The sequence below is a fragment of the Coffea arabica genome, chromosome 2e (genome assembly GCF_036785885.1).
Source record: "Coffea arabica cultivar ET-39 chromosome 2e, Coffea Arabica ET-39 HiFi, whole genome shotgun sequence".
Taxonomy (NCBI): Eukaryota; Viridiplantae; Streptophyta; class Magnoliopsida; order Gentianales; family Rubiaceae; genus Coffea; species Coffea arabica.
Window position 1 is genome coordinate 47,393,100 of NC_092313.1, and position 10,103 is coordinate 47,403,202.

At 35.6% G+C, this 10,103-nt stretch overlaps 1 long non-coding RNA gene across 1 annotated transcript; it reads left to right on the forward strand.

Annotated features, from left to right (window-relative positions):
- Window positions 1-9,058: 9,058 nt before the first annotated feature.
- On the forward strand, window positions 9,059-9,856 carry LOC113729549 (uncharacterized). Its single transcript, XR_003458143.2, has 3 exons — window positions 9,059-9,086; window positions 9,313-9,431; window positions 9,683-9,856. It is a non-coding gene; the product is annotated as an uncharacterized lncRNA (long non-coding RNA).
- Window positions 9,857-10,103: the final 247 nt, after the last annotated feature.

Below are 10,103 nucleotides of genomic sequence, written 5' to 3' on the forward strand. Positions count from 1 at the left end.
TGTAACAAGTAAGAAATTTCTTGTCTCTAGTTTCTTTAACTATAAAATGGTAGACAAGAGCCTGGTATGGATCAATTTGCTGAACTTGAAAAGATGCTTAATCATTTTTTTCAACACAATATGTTCATGCATGAAACAATTGTTGTTAGTTCCATAATTGATAAACTACCACCCTCTTGGAAGGATTTTAAGAGAGATTTTAAACATAAAAAGGAAGAGATCACCCTTGAAAGTCTTGCTAACTCTTTTCGTGTTGAGGAAGAGTTTATAGTGCAAGAGAACAAAGATATTCAACCAAAGGATGAACAAAAGGACACAGATTCTACTTCCAAAGTGAACATGGTTAAAGAGGGACAAACAAGCAAGTCCAAGGATAACAAGAAATCCAATCAATCGAAGGATCAATCCAACAAGAACAAGAAAAGGAAGAAAAAGGGAAAATGTTACCATTGCAAGAAGGGCATTACAAATATGAATGCAAACTTCTCAAAAAGAAGAAGATAGAGAACCCCAATTTTTCGAACAATGAAATCAAGAGTCTTGTGGCTATGATTTCTAAACTCAACATAGTTGAGGAAAATCTTTCTTCGTGGATTGATTCTGGTGCTACCCACCATGTATGCAAGAATAAGGACTTCTTCAAGTCTTTAAAAGAAGTGGATAATGAACAATCCATTGTATACATGGGCAATGCAACAACTGCTCCTATTAATGGGGTTGGGGAAATAGATTTAAAATTTACATCCGAACATGTTGCAACTCTTACAAATGTACTGTTTGTTCCGAAAGTAAGAAAGAATCTAGTTTCGGGTAGTTTGATGAATAAGTTTGGATTTAAACCTATATTTGAGGCTGATAAGTTTGTACTCTCCAAAGGTGGTATGTTTGTAGGCAAGGGCTATCTATGTAATGGCATGTTCAAACTAAATGTCATGCCATTAATAAGATGAATAAGAATATTTATTTTGTTTATGTGCTTGAGTCTACTACTACTTAATATCACAATAGGCTTGGACATGTTAATTATAGGAGAATAGTGATATGATCAAACTTGGTTTGTTGCCTAAATGTGTCCAAAAGGAGGATGGCAAATGTAGATCATGCTTGTTAACAAAAAAACTAGAAAGCCATTTCCAAGGGTTGTAAGGAAAACAAACAAGTTAGATCTTATTCATAGTGATATTTGTGATTTGCATGGTACCATATCTTTAGGGTGAAACAAGTGTTTTGCCTTTATTTGTGACGACCCCACCTCCCCCTAGGGCGTACCCAAGGGTTTGACGGACCGCCTGCCCAGTTCTCGCTAGAACTCACCCACTAACGTTCTTGAAATAGCCTTTCAAGCCTTGAAATTAACATAAAAGTTCCATTTCCAACCAACAAGTCAAACTTAATTTACAATCCAAGGGTAAAACATAGGATTACATTTCTAAAGATTCCAAATACCTCTTATCTACAAAAGTACAATTACAAGAGATTATATATACTAGTTCACAGCTACTTGCTCCAACCTCCACCCCTGTAAGGAAAACAAACTAATGGGATGAGCTAAAAACTCGGTGAGGTTCCCAAACAAGCAAACAAGCAGGTAAACACGGGAACATTTACACTTAGCACTTTGCACACTTGGCACAGTAATAAGCAGTCATTCAAGAATCAATCAATCATTCATTAAAATGAAACATGCTCACTTGAAGCCATTCATTCAAGTAATTTATTCATTCATTCGCCAACCATTTTCCTTATGTGAGGACCCGTTATTTTCTTAATTTCTAGGTTTTATTTTCTTTTAATTGCACGTTTTTCCACATTTTCTTTATTCAAAAAATTTTAAAAATAAATTTTATGAGTAAATATAGTTTTAAAATGATTTTTCTAGTATCGATTAGTTTTTGAGAAATTAAGAGTGTATACCGGACGTGGGACCCGCTAGTGCGGAAAGTTCGGTAAAATTCGGCCAATTAGGTTAAGTGTTGGATACCGGGTTTATTTTAGCAGGTGTTAAGAGATAATTTGAGGATATCATTTGGATGAGTGTTGAGGAAACAAAAGGATAGCTTATCATTTAATGAAAGTGACAAGTGTCACTTGAAGATTAATTCTTACTTGTTGACCACTATTCATGACTTTACCAAATAAATCAAAATTGACTAAAATTACTCTTCATTTTCAAGCTTCATGGCCGAATATCTTCAAGGGAAAAGAAAGGAAAAGCTCTCAATTTTCTAGTCTCCAATCTTGCCCAATCTTTCAATTCAACCGTTTAATCTTCAAATTACTCCATAAAACCTCTTAGTTTGGTGATATTAAGGTTGGTTGTGAAGTTGTTTGGAAGGCTAAGATGGTTAGTTGCTTCCTTTCTTGCATTTTAAGGTGAGTATCTAAGGAACTCCTCTTTTGTTCTTGATGATGTTTAATTAATGGCTTGTGGTAGCCTAAGAGGTGTTTTTGTGGGTTATTTCATGATGTTAGTGAGATTGATGACATTTTTCTATTTATTCATGATTTTTCTGTTTTAAGATGATTACTATTGTGTGGCCATGTATGATGGTTGGAAATGATCTAGAATGAAGCTAGAATGCGTAAATTGTGGTTGTTTGCGAAAAATTTTCGCATTTGACGGAAAATTTCAGAAGTTAGGGTTTCATGTAACCCCTTTCTGCCTGGTACTGTTGCACCTAGTTAGAGGCCGAATTAGCCTTGGGTTAAAACATGAAATTTGTAGGAAATGATATTTTATAGATACCTACAAAATTTCAACTCAATCGGAGCAACGTAGCCTGTGAAAAAACCGAATTACCCCTGCTGCCCTGTAGTTACCCGAGACTGAGAATCTGCTTCTGTAATTGGCTAGTTTGACCAGGAATACTACTGATTTGGTTGTTGATGTCTTCTTAAGAAATATATACTGGTATCTTAGCTTTCATATGGATTTGGAATCACTTGAATTGGACTTTGGTAGCCTGAATTATGGTTGTTTAAGCAGAATGTGGTTTGCTAACCTGTTTATGCGGTTCTGGTTGGGTACATTGAACCTTTGACCTAGTTTCACTACAAACTGGACTGAGGGGCCTTCTTCAACATTGTATCCCTTTCTGTTAGCTTCGAAACGGTGTATATTTTACCTCCATCCGATAATTGTAGTGCCGGTTGTGTCCAATACGCTAAATGACATCAAAACTGTTTTTGGGTTTTAGGGCTTAACTTTCATTTCTGGTCATTTTCCTAGCTAAATTTTGTACTTGAATGACTTTGAGCCTATTGAACGGCTGTTGTGATGAATTTATATTGCGTATGACTTTGGGGTTGATTGAGGAAAATAATGAAGCCATAAGTGGCTGGGAAAATAGGTAAATACAGAGGGCATGCTGCCCAAAATTTTAGCACTACGCGATTCTTTCAAGTTGAGTTGATCTTGGTAAAAATGATGGGGTTTAGGAGTTGTTTGTAACCCTAGGACCAACTGTTATCCTTTTTGCTCAAAAGTCATATTTTATTCTTTTGTACTAGTACTTAACATGGAAAGGCGTACGACATGTAGTCGAGCCTCACTTGTACATTCCGTTTACTCGATTTTGGATGTGAAATCTTCAATTGGTTTACTTTGATGATTTTAGGGTTCCTTGGCGATTAAAGCCAATCTGAAGTGAAAACTTTTGAAGTATCTGTACTTGAACCGGTAAGTGTACCACTCCCCTCACTTGTTGCTTAACTTGATTTCTGCACTTGCAATCTGTGATCTGAATGATTGTACTATCTGTTTAATCTGTTTGAGACGAGGGTGTACTTTATCACACTCGTTCTCTTGTCTGTATGTATGCCTCTTGACTACATGTAATCTGTTATCTGTATCTGAGTCTGTTCGGACGTCGTTTGGAGACTGGTATCCAACGACCTTTCTGTGACCTCTGAGCTCAACACCTGTGGCTAGTTACTCAAGTCGGGCCGGCAAGGGCATGGTCGATTAGATAACGAACCACGGTAGTCTATTTCAAGAATCTTTGGGTATTGAGACCCTTAATTCCGGTATACTCGAGTATTACCACTTCTGTTCTGTTCGGTGTTCGGGCCCGGTAGGGGTATGTTTGGTGGACAGAAATTGGTGTAAAATGGGGTCTACGGATATGTTGGTTCTATGTACGTTGACGAAGAGTCAACGGGTTCGGATCAAGTACTGCAGATGGAAATCTGGCTCCTGAGAGCCACCTGTATCCTTCCTTTTGAATCACTGTGTCTAAATGCTTTCCTTTATATTTGGTATATGTATCTGATTGATTAAACGTGAAAGGCCATGATTTTACCCCTATATGTTTGGTACCTCATTGAGCGTAAGCTCACCCCTTTCTGTTGCCTTTGTTTTCCTTACAGGGAACCACTTTTGGGGACTATGATGTTTTGAAGCACGAGTTGAGCTAGTTTTAATATATTTTGTAAAGCTCCTCGATAGTTGGAAAAATCCTAAATGTATTTGATCCAATTATCTTCCTTTTGTTTTGTAACTTACAAACGTATGTGTATAACACTGTTTAACCCTGTTTATGTGTCCTATTTGGTTTGGAAATGTTTTTCCGAGTTGTATGACATGGCACCCACTATTCATCCATGATTTTGATTTTCGTTTGGCTATTTTGAGATTTTGACTTGTTTGAGCGCGCTTTTATTCTCCCGAAACGTTTTAGATCGTGTTTAACTGCACCGTTAGTCCTGGCGAGAGTTGGGCAGGCAGTCCGCTAACCTCTTTGGTTCGCCTTAGGGGAAGGTGGGGCTGTCACACCTTATCCCTCCGATATTAGAATGCTTTCCAATGGTTTAAACCACACACATGCAAGGAACACTCACCAACGATTAATGTTTAACAAAACCAATTTCAGGCCTGGCTCCTTGGTCAGATTCAAAATCTGCAATCAAATGTTGAATACAAAATACAATCAAGTAGGGTTTACAAATAGCCAACCCTCACTTGTGAATATCACAAGGAGATCATGTGAATAGAACTTATATACATAGACTTCATGAGCTTAGTAACCCTAAGTAAAATATATGCGCACTTGCTTTTGTTTTGGAAAGAAAACGATCGGATCTTTGAAGTTTAAAACGTGACATACGCGACTAAAAATCATGTTTTAAAATGGTCATTACTTTCACCTTGCAAAATATATAATTTTGGCAAAATTTCAGCTTACATATCACCTCCAAGGTTAACTCAAACATTCCTAAGCAAGTGAAGTCCTAATCGATTATAAATCACACCTCCATGTTCACTTTCACTCTCTTATCCTTCAAGAAATGAAATGGACAGCAATCCCTCGATTTTCGTTCAATTTTCCTCCAATTTTTCATGCTAAGCTTCATGGCAAAACAGCCCAAACACTACAAGAAAAAAGGTCATTAGTGACAACATTTCTTTGTGACGACAAAAAGTTGTCACAAAATGAGGTTGTTTAGTCACGACTTTGAAGGTTGTCACAATTGACTCAAAGCAACTGAGTTTTCAGTGACAACCTTTAATTGTCGTCACAAAACTATTTCGCGCCATAGGACTTGGATGGCGCGAGATTTGCCATAGTGACGACTTGATAAATGTTGTCAGTAATTTTACCGCTTTTTTTGACAACTTTTCATTGTTGTCACTATTTATGTTTACTGACGACAAATTTTTGTCAGTAAAACTATAGCGTAGTTAGTGACAACATAAGTATCATCACTAACTTGAACATCTCTAATGCATTTATTTAATTGTGAGCCTCAATATTAATTTAATTTTTTAAAATTTGATGATTTATTAACTATGACTTTATTTAATTGTGAGCCTCAATATTAATTTAATTTTTTTAAAAATTTGATGATTTATTAAACTAGTCATAGTTACTTAAATATTAATTTAATTTTTTAAAAATTTGATGATTTATTAAACTAGTCATAGTTACTCAATAGGTTTTTAACTGAAAAAAATTAATGAAAGTTTCTAGTTATAACAACTATATAAACTATTACAACTTGAGAAAGAATATATTTACTAGTTCTTTGAATTTAGCAAAAATTTTTCATCCATTATAATTTTTTGATAAATATGTTAAGAAGTAGTGATTAGAAATACATTAGTAAATTTAATTAAAATTTGAAGCTAAAAATTCACTTGTAATATTAATATCGGATCAACTGTTTGATGTCATAAAAATTAACTATTTGAAGCAGATCCAAGGTGCATTTACCGCTTGTAATATTTCAACATAATTTTCTCATCCATTATGAATATTTTTACAAAAATATTTAAAAGTAGCAAGTAATATTATATTAGTAAAATATTAATTCAACTAAAATGTTGGAAACTAAAAAACGTTGATTGAAATTTTGGTACTGAACAAGGGGGAAATCTAAGGAATTGAAATTTCATTCAAAGTCAATATTTTGAGGAGAGGCGCGGAAACACTTAGAACACTTAGAACGAAATAGCCAACACTACCAGTATCCTAAAGCCAACACTACCAGTTTCACCGAACAAAACACACACTATCAGTATCCTAAAGCCAACAGCTAACACTTAGAACCAATCGTAGCACACTGCTCCTCGCCATCTCCTCGCCGAAACATCTCCTCGCCCGTCTCCTCGCCATCTCCTAATTGATCTTGGCTCGGAAATGATCAAATAGAAGACCACATTTAGCAGCAACTCTCTACCAAAAAAGGTATGCCGATTCTCTTTTTCCTCCCTAATTTTCCCCCAAATGTTTTGCCCTAATTTTTTTTTTGCCAAAAGTCCAGTTTTTTAGGTTTCATTTGATTTATGGATGGAGTCATCTCCTCCTTTTGGATTCTACTTACTTGTGGGTTTTACCCTTGTTAATTTTTTGTCAACATTTTATTTCGGGTACGTATGGGTTCATAACAGCCTCCTAACATACAGGCTGTGGCTACACAGATTTAGCCCTTTCCTGATCCCTTGAATTCCTCAACAATTGTGGCTACATAGGTTGTGGCTAATTGAGATTGTAGACGAGTTTGTGTTTTGCATTGCACACAGTAGATTGATATATAGCTATCATGCTAATTGAGCTTGTAGACGAGGCTGTGTTTTGCATTTTAATTCCTATTCGCAAGAGTATATTGAAACAATAAAAGTTCTTGATATATAGCTATCATGCTCTGTCCATGGCATGGTGTGAGAACCCGTAATTTTTCCAATTTCTAGGTTTTATTGCTTTAAGTTTTGAGTCCTGGCGCGAGCTAGGCAGGCGGCCCGCCGATACCCTTGGGTTCGCCCTTGGGAGAAGTGGGGTCGTCACACATGGGGCCTGAAGAAAATTGATAGAGATGCTTTGAATGTATTTTGGACTTTCCTTCTTGTCCAGATGGTAAATAACAATTTATGGATACTCGCACCAAGAAAAGGAAAAAGAAAGAAAAAATGTCTTATGTCTAGGACCCATAATAACTCAATCACAGCAAATGCTGGATGAAGACTGTCCTTATTGAGGAACTATTTCACTCGTTTTCTTCTTATTTTTATCTTGGATTTGTGTATCAATTTGCTTTCAAAGAAAATCCAGATTAAAAAAAATGGGATGTTGACTTGTGGAAAATGTGAACCAATTAATGTTGAATATTGATTTGAGTCCCATTTCGGATGGTTTTGTTCCTATCCATTTATTATCATCACTTTTTTTTTGGAATAAAGCAAAGTGGTCATATTGTTGTGCTCACATTATAGTATTATACTTAACAAATTTGAAAATTAGATAACCTTCATTGAAGATTTTATAAAGTGGCTTTGTGGAAAATTCTTAACATTTATAACTGCTAAATGTTGTGGTGTCGTGAAGGCACCAAGTTACCATGTTACAACTGGTAAGTTTACTTATGTAAGATGTAAATTCTGTTAAGATAGTAGATGAATTTTCGATATCTTACCATTAGTATGGCGAGATTTAGTACTTACATACATTTCAAAGGGTGCACAATACAACTCTCACTGAAAATTAATCAAAACTGCTAATCATTTGACTGCAAATTTTGGACCCAAAAGTAAAATTGTAGACAACCTCAAACACGAGAGAAGAACAGATAAGCATGAAAACATTAAGCGGGAACAAAAGAAAAAGAAAAAAAGAACTAGACAAAACTACTATCAAACTTTTGACTGGGGTAAAAACTTTAATGGTGCCTTTTCCCTAATTGGTCTTTCCAGGGCCTTAGATAACAATGGCCACTGATTGCGCTAGTTTGTTAATGTGATCTTAGTGCTGTCCCCAAAAACCTCAACTGAGATCTCACAAGGAGCTGAACTTGCCTAATTAAAGTAAGGGTTATTTATTCATTAGATACTCATTAAGAAATAATTCAAGTGTTAAATTTTAGAAAATTAAAGTTAAACAGAAAAATGCATAAATATAAAAGAAAATAATAATTGCGAATATGTATATTCAGATGATAAATAACATGTGATTAAAATATTTTAACTAGTGTTGAATGAGATAAGAACACCTTTTAAAATATTCTACCTAGACTTAATTAAGAACTAATAACTTTAGAGGGATACCCTTTTTAAAATTTTTATACTGCTCCAGGTAATGATAGCCATTGATTGAACTAGTTGTTTGTTACTGTGATCTCAGTGCCGTCCCAGGAAATCTCCACTGAGATCTAATAATTAAATTTCTCCCCTGTCCTTTTCGTTTTGTTGTCTTCTTTATGAACCAAAAGTTTGTTTCCTTTTTGACAAGAACGTCCAGGTGTATTTGTGACATGTTTGACAGTTAGTTTCCTTTTTGTATTTATGAACCAAATGTGTAGTTGTGACATGTTTGAATTTACTAATAGCTGTGTTGTATTTTGTTTAATTTTTATTATTGTTGTATGGGAAGATTAATTTCCTGTATTGAGCTTAATTTCCTATATTTATTATATGTGTTGTCTTTGTAGTATCATGGTTGCGTATTTTTTTGTGTTAGGATCAACAGTGCTTGTGAAAAAACATGGATAGGAGTTGGATGACAATTAAAGATTACTTGCATCCTAGATATTTGGCAGGAGTGAAAGAATTCGTTGAATTTGCTTATTTAGGCAAGGATGTATGTGCCAAACATGGGGTAAGGAATCACTAACAGTTATTATTAATTGTGATTTCCTTAGATTTTAGTACCAAACAGGCGCTTTTCATTTTTCAGTTATGTGTGGGGTAAAATCCAATTCCCCTGAGGAAGGCATCATGTTATATGGTTGTAAAGCTAACTAATTAGTGTAGCAACTGTAACACATTTGATTTGAAGTTCACGGATGCACTTTAATTGGAAGCTCAATTTCTTGAAATCTCAGGTAACTGCTCAGACAGCAACAGAAGTGGGAGATCCTAAAGATGCCATTTGTGAAGCAGTAGAAAAATTCAAAGTCAGCATGCTAGTGTTGGGCAGCCATGGTCGGGGAGCCATAAAGAGGTCAGTCTGGCCACCTTTTATACATATTTGAGGCTCCATCTCTAAGAAATGAAAATACAATCCACAAAAACATGCAGTTTCTGGAATACCTTTCAAGGTTCTATCTTTCACTATGTATGAGTTTCACGTTTCAGAGTCTGGAGCATTGATCATAGACCTTATAGCATTGTACATACATGAGCGTCTGGTTTGTGGCATTGTCCTATTTGCCTATTGGACTGATGGAAGTTACTTTGCAACTTGGATTTCAGGGCTTTTCTGGGGAGTGTCAGCAACTACTGCATCCACAATGCCAAGACCCCTGTTCTTGTCGTAAGGAAAAAAGATTGAAAGAGTTGGCTGTAAATCGTGTTAAACTTAATTTTGCTGCAAAAACCAGTGAAGGGTGCATACTCCTAAAGTTGTACATCCCAGATTTCGCGAAATAGATACAGAAACGCTTGCATCTTGCAGGTTTCAAAGGTTCATGGCAATTCTGGACCTGTCTCTCCCTTTCATTCTTGTGGGTGCCACTTATTATTCTCAGTGTTTTGAACACAAACTAGTGTAGTGTCTATGTCACTACTGGTCGTTGTGGAGAGAGTAGGAAGATTTGATATCTGCTTACTAATTTAGGTTAGGAATGAACGGCAAAAACAAAATACTGATTTAGCTTTTTGAATACTTGCTAAA